Source organism: Hyla sarda, unplaced genomic scaffold, assembly GCF_029499605.1.
Source record: "Hyla sarda isolate aHylSar1 unplaced genomic scaffold, aHylSar1.hap1 scaffold_2078, whole genome shotgun sequence".
NCBI classification, from domain to species: Eukaryota; Metazoa; Chordata; class Amphibia; order Anura; family Hylidae; genus Hyla; species Hyla sarda.
In genome coordinates, this window is record NW_026608742.1 from 45,277 (window position 1) to 54,981 (window position 9,705).

The 9,705-nt window shown below is 45.5% G+C and overlaps 4 non-coding genes across 4 annotated transcripts; all 4 read left to right on the forward strand.

Moving 5' to 3' along the window:
* The first annotated feature begins 1,404 nt into the window (after nucleotides 1-1,404).
* On the forward strand, nucleotides 1,405-1,595 carry LOC130318847 (U2 spliceosomal RNA). The gene has a single exon (XR_008865289.1). It is a non-coding gene; the product is annotated as a U2 spliceosomal RNA (small nuclear RNA).
* Nucleotides 1,596-3,684: 2,089 nt separating this feature from the next.
* Nucleotides 3,685-3,875, forward strand: LOC130318849 (U2 spliceosomal RNA). The gene has a single exon (XR_008865291.1). It is a non-coding gene; the product is annotated as a U2 spliceosomal RNA (small nuclear RNA).
* A 2,079-nt stretch (nucleotides 3,876-5,954) lies between these two features.
* LOC130318851 (U2 spliceosomal RNA) lies at nucleotides 5,955-6,145 on the forward strand. The gene has a single exon (XR_008865292.1). It is a non-coding gene; the product is annotated as a U2 spliceosomal RNA (small nuclear RNA).
* Nucleotides 6,146-8,243: 2,098 nt separating this feature from the next.
* On the forward strand, nucleotides 8,244-8,434 carry LOC130318852 (U2 spliceosomal RNA). Its single transcript, XR_008865293.1, has one exon. It is a non-coding gene; the product is annotated as a U2 spliceosomal RNA (small nuclear RNA).
* Nucleotides 8,435-9,705: the final 1,271 nt, after the last annotated feature.

The window sequence follows — 9,705 nt, forward strand, 5'->3', positions numbered from 1 at the left end:
TGCGAGGCCCTTGCTAAATTCTGTGCACAGACTTTGAGATCTATACTTTAGACTGTATCTAAACCTGCTCCAACATGGACTGACATTCTGGCCTACTTTCAGCCGATGCGACTTGTCTGTCGCTGAACAGTCGCTTTTTATGTATTCAGCACCTATGTATAATGTTGTAAAAATGCTCTAGAAGCTAAAGTCGCAGAAATGTCACACATATTTGGCCTGCAACTTTCTGTGCGACAAATTCAGACAGGAAAAATCAGTATAAATCCTTAGAAAATTATCCCCCAGTGTCTCCATCTGCTGGCGGTATTGAATAAGCATTGCTGCACTGATGGGGTATGCATTAGACGAAAAAAAAGAAGAAAAAGAAGAATAATACGCCCAGAAAAGAGGCGAAAAGGAGAAAAACGTAAAAAAACGTGAAAAAAAAGTAAGAGGAAGAGAAGGGAAAAAAAGGTGGAAATGGGTTTAAAAGTGATTTCGGCGGAGAAATATATATATATATATATATATATATATATATATATATATATACGCGCACACACACACATATATATAAACGTATTCTCCGTTGAGATATTGCAGCCGCTGCTGTGTCCAGGCCCAGGAGCCTTAGCACTGTGCTGTGATGTCACTCAATACCACTGACATCACTAGGTGTAAACAACATCTCTCCTTTGCTGTGTATGTGACTATGGAGCTGTTTGGTGATGTCGTCTATTATGGCCTTCATAGAAGCAACAGGAGATTGTTGCATCCATCTAGAACCCTCAGAACTACAGTGCTATGATGTCACTCACTTCCACAGGCCTTGCAGAGTGTAAACAACAACAACCCAGCTTTGTTGTGTATGTAACCATAGGGATTTGTGATGTCACCTAGAACCTTCACAGCAGCGACAGCTTTATGAGGAGCATCAGCACTGCTCTGCCTGAGCAGAACCATCACCGCCATAGGTTGTCAAATAACCCGGGTTTAACCCACACAGGTAAGTCCAATGGGGTGCAGGCATGTCCTCTATGCTTACAGCTTCCCGTGGGTGTTGGTTTGATACCGTTTGGGGACAGCCAAGGAGGCATCTGCAGGCAACAAAGGTAGGTGTGTGCTTGTGTGTGTGTTTCCTATGCAGATCCTAAGCCCAGTGTCACATGCAAGTAGGAGGAGTAAGAAGGGTTCCTGGCAAATCCGGGTTATGGATTGCATTTAAAAAGGCCCCGTGGGAGTGCAATGGGCCCCTGTCTTGCTGCTTAGCAATAATGGTATGGGTTTAGGTTCTGCTGTGTGTACTGGTGGTTGACTGCCCCCCAGCCCAGAGTGTGCATGGAAAATTGTCTGGCAGCCTCCCTGACAGCAAGCAGTGATAGTGCCCATGAAGGGCACCTTGTTGGGCCCGCCCCTTTCACGGTTATCGCTTCTCGGCCTTTTGGCTAAGATCAAGTGTAGTATCTGTTCTTATCAGTTTAATATCTGATACGTCCCCTATCTGGGGACCATATATTAAATGGATTTTTGAGAACGGGGGCCGATTTCGAAGCTTGCTTCCGTCGCCCTATGCATTGACCCGATATGGCAGTATCTTCGGGTACAGTGCACCACCCCCTTACAGGGTTAAAAAGAAAGATTCCTACTTTCATTGCTACCTGCTTGCTGGCTAGCCAGCTAGCCAGCCCTGTGGGCCTTGCTGCTGCTGCAGCCAAAAAACAAAAGGTGGTGCTGCTGCTGCTTCTGCTTCTGCTTGTGTCTGGCCGCTGTTGGAGCGTCCAGGCACAGGACTTCTGCTGCTGCTGACTAAATGGCCTCCTTAATTGGATCATTTGAGTAGCCAGCACACCTGTGCAGGTAGGGCATGACATGATAGGCAGCTGCCTTGATAGCGGGTGGGTGCTGAATGTTCCTAATTGACAAAATAAGATTAATGCTTATGAAGAAATATAAAATCTCATCCCTTCCCCAATATCGCGCCACACCCCTACCCCTTAATTCCCTGGTTGAACTTGATGGACATATGTCTTTTTTCGACCGTACTAACTATGTAACTATGTAACATAACATGGGGGGGGGGGGGGGGGTCTCCTGGCTGTTCACACAGGTGTGTCATTGCTGTACATTGACCATGCATTGCTTCTGTGGTATTGCAAAGGCAAAGACAAATGCTTCCAGCCATCCATTGCACTAATGGATTGGTCATCAGCTGGCTGTCTATGTCCCGCATCAATATAGACCAAAGTACAGAGGGTTAGGCTATGCTATTGTGCACCTACCTGATGCATCAGAAGGTGCGAGGCCCCTGCTAAATTCTGTGCACAGACTTTGAGATCTATACTTTAGACTGTATCTAAACCTGCTCCAACATGGACTGACATTCTGGCCTACTTTCAGCCGATGCGACTTGTCTGTCGCTGAACAGTCGCTTTTTATGTATTCAGCACCTATGTATAATGTTGTAAAAATGCTCTAGAAGCTAAAGTCGCAGAAATGTCACACATATTTGGCCTGCAACTTTCTGTGCGACAAATTCAGACAGGAAAAATCAGTATAAATCCTTAGAAAATTATCCCCCAGTGTCTCCATCTGCTGGCGGTATTGAATAAGCATTGCTGCACTGATGGGGTATGCATTAGACGAAAAAAAAGAAGAAAAAGAAGAATAATACGCCCAGAAAAGAGGCGAAAAGGAGAAAAACGTAAAAAAACGTGAAAAAAAAGTAAGAGGAAGAGAAGGGAAAAAAAGGTGGAAATGGGTTTAAAAGTGATTTCGGCGGAGAAATATATATATATATATATATATATATATATATATATATATATATACGCGCACACACACACATATATATAAACGTATTCTCCGTTGAGATATTGCAGCCGCTGCTGTGTCCAGGCCCAGGAGCCTTAGCACTGTGCTGTGATGTCACTCAATACCACTGACATCACTAGGTGTAAACAACATCTCTCCTTTGCTGTGTATGTGACTATGGAGCTGTTTGGTGATGTCGTCTATTATGGCCTTCATAGAAGCAACAGGAGATTGTTGCATCCATCTAGAACCCTCAGAACTACAGTGCTATGATGTCACTCACTTCCACAGGCCTTGCAGAGTGTAAACAACAACAACCCAGCTTTGTTGTGTATGTAACCATAGGGATTTGTGATGTCACCTAGAACCTTCACAGCAGCGACAGCTTTATGAGGAGCATCAGCACTGCTCTGCCTGAGCAGAACCATCACCGCCATAGGTTGTCAAATAACCCGGGTTTAACCCACACAGGTAAGTCCAATGGGGTGCAGGCATGTCCTCTATGCTTACAGCTTCCCGTGGGTGTTGGTTTGATACCGTTTGGGGACAGCCAAGGAGGCATCTGCAGGCAACAAAGGTAGGTGTGTGCTTGTGTGTGTGTGTGTTTCCTATGCAGATCCTAAGCCCAGTGTCACATGCAAGTAGGAGGAGTAAGAAGGGTTCCTGGCAAATCCGGGTTATGGATTGCATTTAAAAAGGCCCCGTGGGAGTGCAATGGGCCCCTGTCTTGCTGCTTAGCAATAATGGTATGGGTTTAGGTTCTGCTGTGTGTACTGGTGGTTGACTGCCCCCCAGCCCAGAGTGTGCATGGAAAATTGTCTGGCAGCCTCCCTGACAGCAAGCAGTGATAGTGCCCATGAAGGGCACCTTGTTGGGCCCGCCCCTTTCACGGTTATCGCTTCTCGGCCTTTTGGCTAAGATCAAGTGTAGTATCTGTTCTTATCAGTTTAATATCTGATACGTCCCCTATCTGGGGACCATATATTAAATGGATTTTTGAGAACGGGGGCCGATTTCGAAGCTTGCTTCCGTCGCCCTATGCATTGACCCGATATGGCAGTATCTTCGGGTACAGTGCACCACCCCCTTACAGGGTTAAAAAGAAAGATTCCTACTTTCATTGCTACCTGCTTGCTGGCTAGCCAGCTAGCCAGCCCTGTGGGCCTTGCTGCTGCTGCAGCCAAAAAACAAAAGGTGGTGCTGCTGCTGCTTCTGCTTCTGCTTGTGTCTGGCCGCTGTTGGAGCGTCCAGGCACAGGACTTCTGCTGCTGCTGACTAAATGGCCTCCTTAATTGGATCATTTGAGTAGCCAGCACACCTGTGCAGGTAGGGCATGACATGATAGGCAGCTGCCTTGATAGCGGGTGGGTGCTGAATGTTCCTAATTGACAAAATAAGATTAATGCTTATGAAGAAATATAAAATCTCATCCCTTCCCCAATATCGCGCCACACCCCTACCCCTTAATTCCCTGGTTGAACTTGATGGACATATGTCTTTTTTCGACCGTACTAACTATGTAACTATGTAACATAACATGGGGGGGGGGGGGTCTCCTGGCTGTTCACACAGGTGTGTCATTGCTGTACATTGACCATGCATTGCTTCTGTGGTATTGCAAAGGCAAAGACAAATGCTTCCAGCCATCCATTGCACTAATGGATTGGTCATCAGCTGGCTGTCTATGTCCCGCATCAATATAGACCAAAGTACAGAGGGTTAGGCTATGCTATTGTGCACCTACCTGATGCATCAGAAGGTGCGAGGCCCTTGCTAAATTCTGTGCACAGACTTTGAGATCTATACTTTAGACTGTATCTAAACCTGCTCCAACATGGACTGACATTCTGGCCTACTTTCAGCCGATGCGACTTGTCTGTCGCTGAACAGTCGCTTTTTATGTATTCAGCACCTATGTATAATGTTGTAAAAATGCTCTAGAAGCTAAAGTCGCAGAAATGTCACACATATTTGGCCTGCAACTTTCTGTGCGACAAATTCAGACAGGAAAAATCAGTATAAATCCTTAGAAAATTATCCCCCAGTGTCTCCATCTGCTGGCGGTATTGAATAAGCATTGCTGCACTGATGGGGTATGCATTAGACGAAAAAAAAGAAGAAAAAGAAGAATAATACGCCCAGAAAAGAGGCGAAAAGGAGAAAAACGTAAAAAAACGTGAAAAAAAAGTAAGAGGAAGAGAAGGGAAAAAAAGGTGGAAATGGGTTTAAAAGTGATTTCGGCGGAGAAATATATATATATATATATATATATATATATATATATATATATACGCGCACACACACACATATATATAAACGTATTCTCCGTTGAGATATTGCAGCCGCTGCTGTGTCCAGGCCCAGGAGCCTTAGCACTGTGCTGTGATGTCACTCAATACCACTGACATCACTAGGTGTAAACAACATCTCTCCTTTGCTGTGTATGTGACTATGGAGCTGTTTGGTGATGTCGTCTATTATGGCCTTCATAGAAGCAACAGGAGATTGTTGCATCCATCTAGAACCCTCAGAACTACAGTGCTATGATGTCACTCACTTCCACAGGCCTTGCAGAGTGTAAACAACAACAACCCAGCTTTGTTGTGTATGTAACCATAGGGATTTGTGATGTCACCTAGAACCTTCACAGCAGCGACAGCTTTATGAGGAGCATCAGCACTGCTCTGCCTGAGCAGAACCATCACCGCCATAGGTTGTCAAATAACCCGGGTTTAACCCACACAGGTAAGTCCAATGGGGTGCAGGCATGTCCTCTATGCTTACAGCTTCCCGTGGGTGTTGGTTTGATACCGTTTGGGGACAGCCAAGGAGGCATCTGCAGGCAACAAAGGTAGGTGTGTGCTTGTGTGTGTGTTTCCTATGCAGATCCTAAGCCCAGTGTCACATGCAAGTAGGAGGAGTAAGAAGGGTTCCTGGCAAATCCGGGTTATGGATTGCATTTAAAAAGGCCCCGTGGGAGTGCAATGGGCCCCTGTCTTGCTGCTTAGCAATAATGGTATGGGTTTAGGTTCTGCTGTGTGTACTGGTGGTTGACTGCCCCCCAGCCCAGAGTGTGCATGGAAAATTGTCTGGCAGCCTCCCTGACAGCAAGCAGTGATAGTGCCCATGAAGGGCACCTTGTTGGGCCCGCCCCTTTCACGGTTATCGCTTCTCGGCCTTTTGGCTAAGATCAAGTGTAGTATCTGTTCTTATCAGTTTAATATCTGATACGTCCCCTATCTGGGGACCATATATTAAATGGATTTTTGAGAACGGGGGCCGATTTCGAAGCTTGCTTCCGTCGCCCTATGCATTGACCCGATATGGCAGTATCTTCGGGTACAGTGCACCACCCCCTTACAGGGTTAAAAAGAAAGATTCCTACTTTCATTGCTACCTGCTTGCTGGCTAGCCAGCTAGCCAGCCCTGTGGGCCTTGCTGCTGCTGCAGCCAAAAAACAAAAGGTGGTGCTGCTGCTGCTTCTGCTGCTTCTGCTTGTGTCTGGCCGCTGTTGGAGCGTCCAGGCACAGGACTTCTGCTGCTGCTGACTAAATGGCCTCCTTAATTGGATCATTTGAGTAGCCAGCACACCTGTGCAGGTAGGGCATGACATGATAGGCAGCTGCCTTGATAGCGGGTGGGTGCTGAATGTTCCTAATTGACAAAATAAGATTAATGCTTATGAAGAAATATAAAATCTCATCCCTTCCCCAATATCGCGCCACACCCCTACCCCTTAATTCCCTGGTTGAACTTGATGGACATATGTCTTTTTTCGACCGTACTAACTATGTAACTATGTAACATAACATGGGGGGGGGGGTCTCCTGGCTGTTCACACAGGTGTGTCATTGCTGTACATTGACCATGCATTGCTTCTGTGGTATTGCAAAGGCAAAGACAAATGCTTCCAGCCATCCATTGCACTAATGGATTGGTCATCAGCTGGCTGTCTATGTCCCGCATCAATATAGACCAAAGTACAGAGGGTTAGGCTATGCTATTGTGCACCTACCTGATGCATCAGAAGGTGCGAGGCCCTTGCTAAATTCTGTGCACAGACTTTGAGATCTATACTTTAGACTGTATCTAAACCTGCTCCAACATGGACTGACATTCTGGCCTACTTTCAGCCGATGCGACTTGTCTGTCGCTGAACAGTCGCTTTTTATGTATTCAGCACCTATGTATAATGTTGTAAAAATGCTCTAGAAGCTAAAGTCGCAGAAATGTCACACATATTTGGCCTGCAACTTTCTGTGCGACAAATTCAGACAGGAAAAATCAGTATAAATCCTTAGAAAATTATCCCCCAGTGTCTCCATCTGCTGGCGGTATTGAATAAGCATTGCTGCACTGATGGGGTATGCATTAGACGAAAAAAAAGAAGAAAAAGAAGAATAATACGCCCAGAAAAGAGGCGAAAAGGAGAAAAACGTAAAAAAACGTGAAAAAAAAGTAAGAGGAAGAGAAGGGAAAAAAAGGTGGAAATGGGTTTAAAAGTGATTTCGGCGGAGAAATATATATATATATATATATATATATATATATATATATATATATATATATATATATATATACGCGCACACACACACATATATATAAACGTATTCTCCGTTGAGATATTGCAGCCGCTGCTGTGTCCAGGCCCAGGAGCCTTAGCACTGTGCTGTGATGTCACTCAATACCACTGACATCACTAGGTGTAAACAACATCTCTCCTTTGCTGTGTATGTGACTATGGAGCTGTTTGGTGATGTCGTCTATTATGGCCTTCATAGAAGCAACAGGAGATTGTTGCATCCATCTAGAACCCTCAGAACTACAGTGCTATGATGTCACTCACTTCCACAGGCCTTGCAGAGTGTAAACAACAACAACCCAGCTTTGTTGTGTATGTAACCATAGGGATTTGTGATGTCACCTAGAACCTTCACAGCAGCGACAGCTTTATGAGGAGCATCAGCACTGCTCTGCCTGAGCAGAACCATCACCGCCATAGGTTGTCAAATAACCCGGGTTTAACCCACACAGGTAATTCCAATGGGGTGCAGGCATGTCCTCTATGCTTACAGCTTCCCGTGGGTGTTGGTTTGATACCGTTTGGGGACAGCCAAGGAGGCATCTGCAGGCAACAAAGGTAGGTGTGTGCTTGTGTGTGTGTTTCCTATGCAGATCCTAAGCCCAGTGTCACATGCAAGTAGGAGGAGTAAGAAGGGTTCCTGGCAAATCCGGGTTATGGATTGCATTTAAAAAGGCCCCGTGGGAGTGCAATGGGCCCCTGTCTTGCTGCTTAGCAATAATGGTATGGGTTTAGGTTCTGCTGTGTGTACTGGTGGTTGACTGCCCCCCAGCCCAGAGTGTGCATGGAAAATTGTCTGGCAGCCTCCCTGACAGCAAGCAGTGATAGTGCCCATGAAGGGCACCTTGTTGGGCCCGCCCCTTTCACGGTTATCGCTTCTCGGCCTTTTGGCTAAGATCAAGTGTAGTATCTGTTCTTATCAGTTTAATATCTGATACGTCCCCTATCTGGGGACCATATATTAAATGGATTTTTGAGAACGGGGGCCGATTTCGAAGCTTGCTTCCGTCGCCCTATGCATTGACCCGATATGGCAGTATCTTCGGGTACAGTGCACCACCCCCTTACAGGGTTAAAAAGAAAGATTCCTACTTTCATTGCTACCTGCTTGCTGGCTAGCCAGCTAGCCAGCCCTGTGGGCCTTGCTGCTGCTGCAGCCAAAAAACAAAAGGTGGTGCTGCTGCTGCTTCTGCTTCTGCTTGTGTCTGGCCGCTGTTGGAGCGTCCAGGCACAGGACTTCTGCTGCTGCTGACTAAATGGCCTCCTTAATTGGATCATTTGAGTAGCCAGCACACCTGTGCAGGTAGGGCATGACATGATAGGCAGCTGCCTTGATAGCGGGTGGGTGCTGAATGTTCCTAATTGACAAAATAAGATTAATGCTTATGAAGAAATATAAAATCTCATCCCTTCCCCAATATCGCGCCACACCCCTACCCCTTAATTCCCTGGTTGAACTTGATGGACATATGTCTTTTTTCGACCGTACTAACTATGTAACTATGTAACATAACATGGGGGGGGGGGGGGTCTCCTGGCTGTCCACACAGGTGTGTCATTGCTGTACATTGACCATGCATTGCTTCTGTGGTATTGCAAAGGCAAAGACAAATGCTTCCAGCCATCCATTGCACTAATGGATTGGTCATCAGCTGGCTGTCTATGTCCCGCATCAATATAGACCAAAGTACAGAGGGTTAGGCTATGCTATTGTGCACCTACCTGATGCATCAGAAGGTGCGAGGCCCTTGCTAAATTCTGTGCACAGACTTTGAGATCTATACTTTAGACTGTATCTAAACCTGCTCCAACATGGACTGACATTCTGGCCTACTTTCAGCCGATGCGACTTGTCTGTCGCTGAACAGTCGCTTTTTATGTATTCAGCACCTATGTATAATGTTGTAAAAATGCTCTAGAAGCTAAAGTCGCAGAAATGTCACACATATTTGGCCTGCAACTTTCTGTGCGACAAATTCAGACAGGAAAAATCAGTATAAATCCTTAGAAAATTATCCCCCAGTGTCTCCATCTGCTGGCGGTATTGAATAAGCATTGCTGCACTGATGGGGTATGCATTAGACGAAAAAAAAGAAGAAAAAGAAGAATAATACGCCCAGAAAAGAGGCGAAAAGGAGAAAAACGTAAAAAAAACGTGAAAAAAAAGTAAGAGGAAGAGAAGGGAAAAAAAGGTGGAAATGGGTTTAAAAGTGATTTCGGCGGAGAAATATATATATATATATATATATATATATATATATATATATATATACGCGCACACACACACATATATATAAACGTATTCTCCGTTGAGATATTGCAGCCGCTGCTGT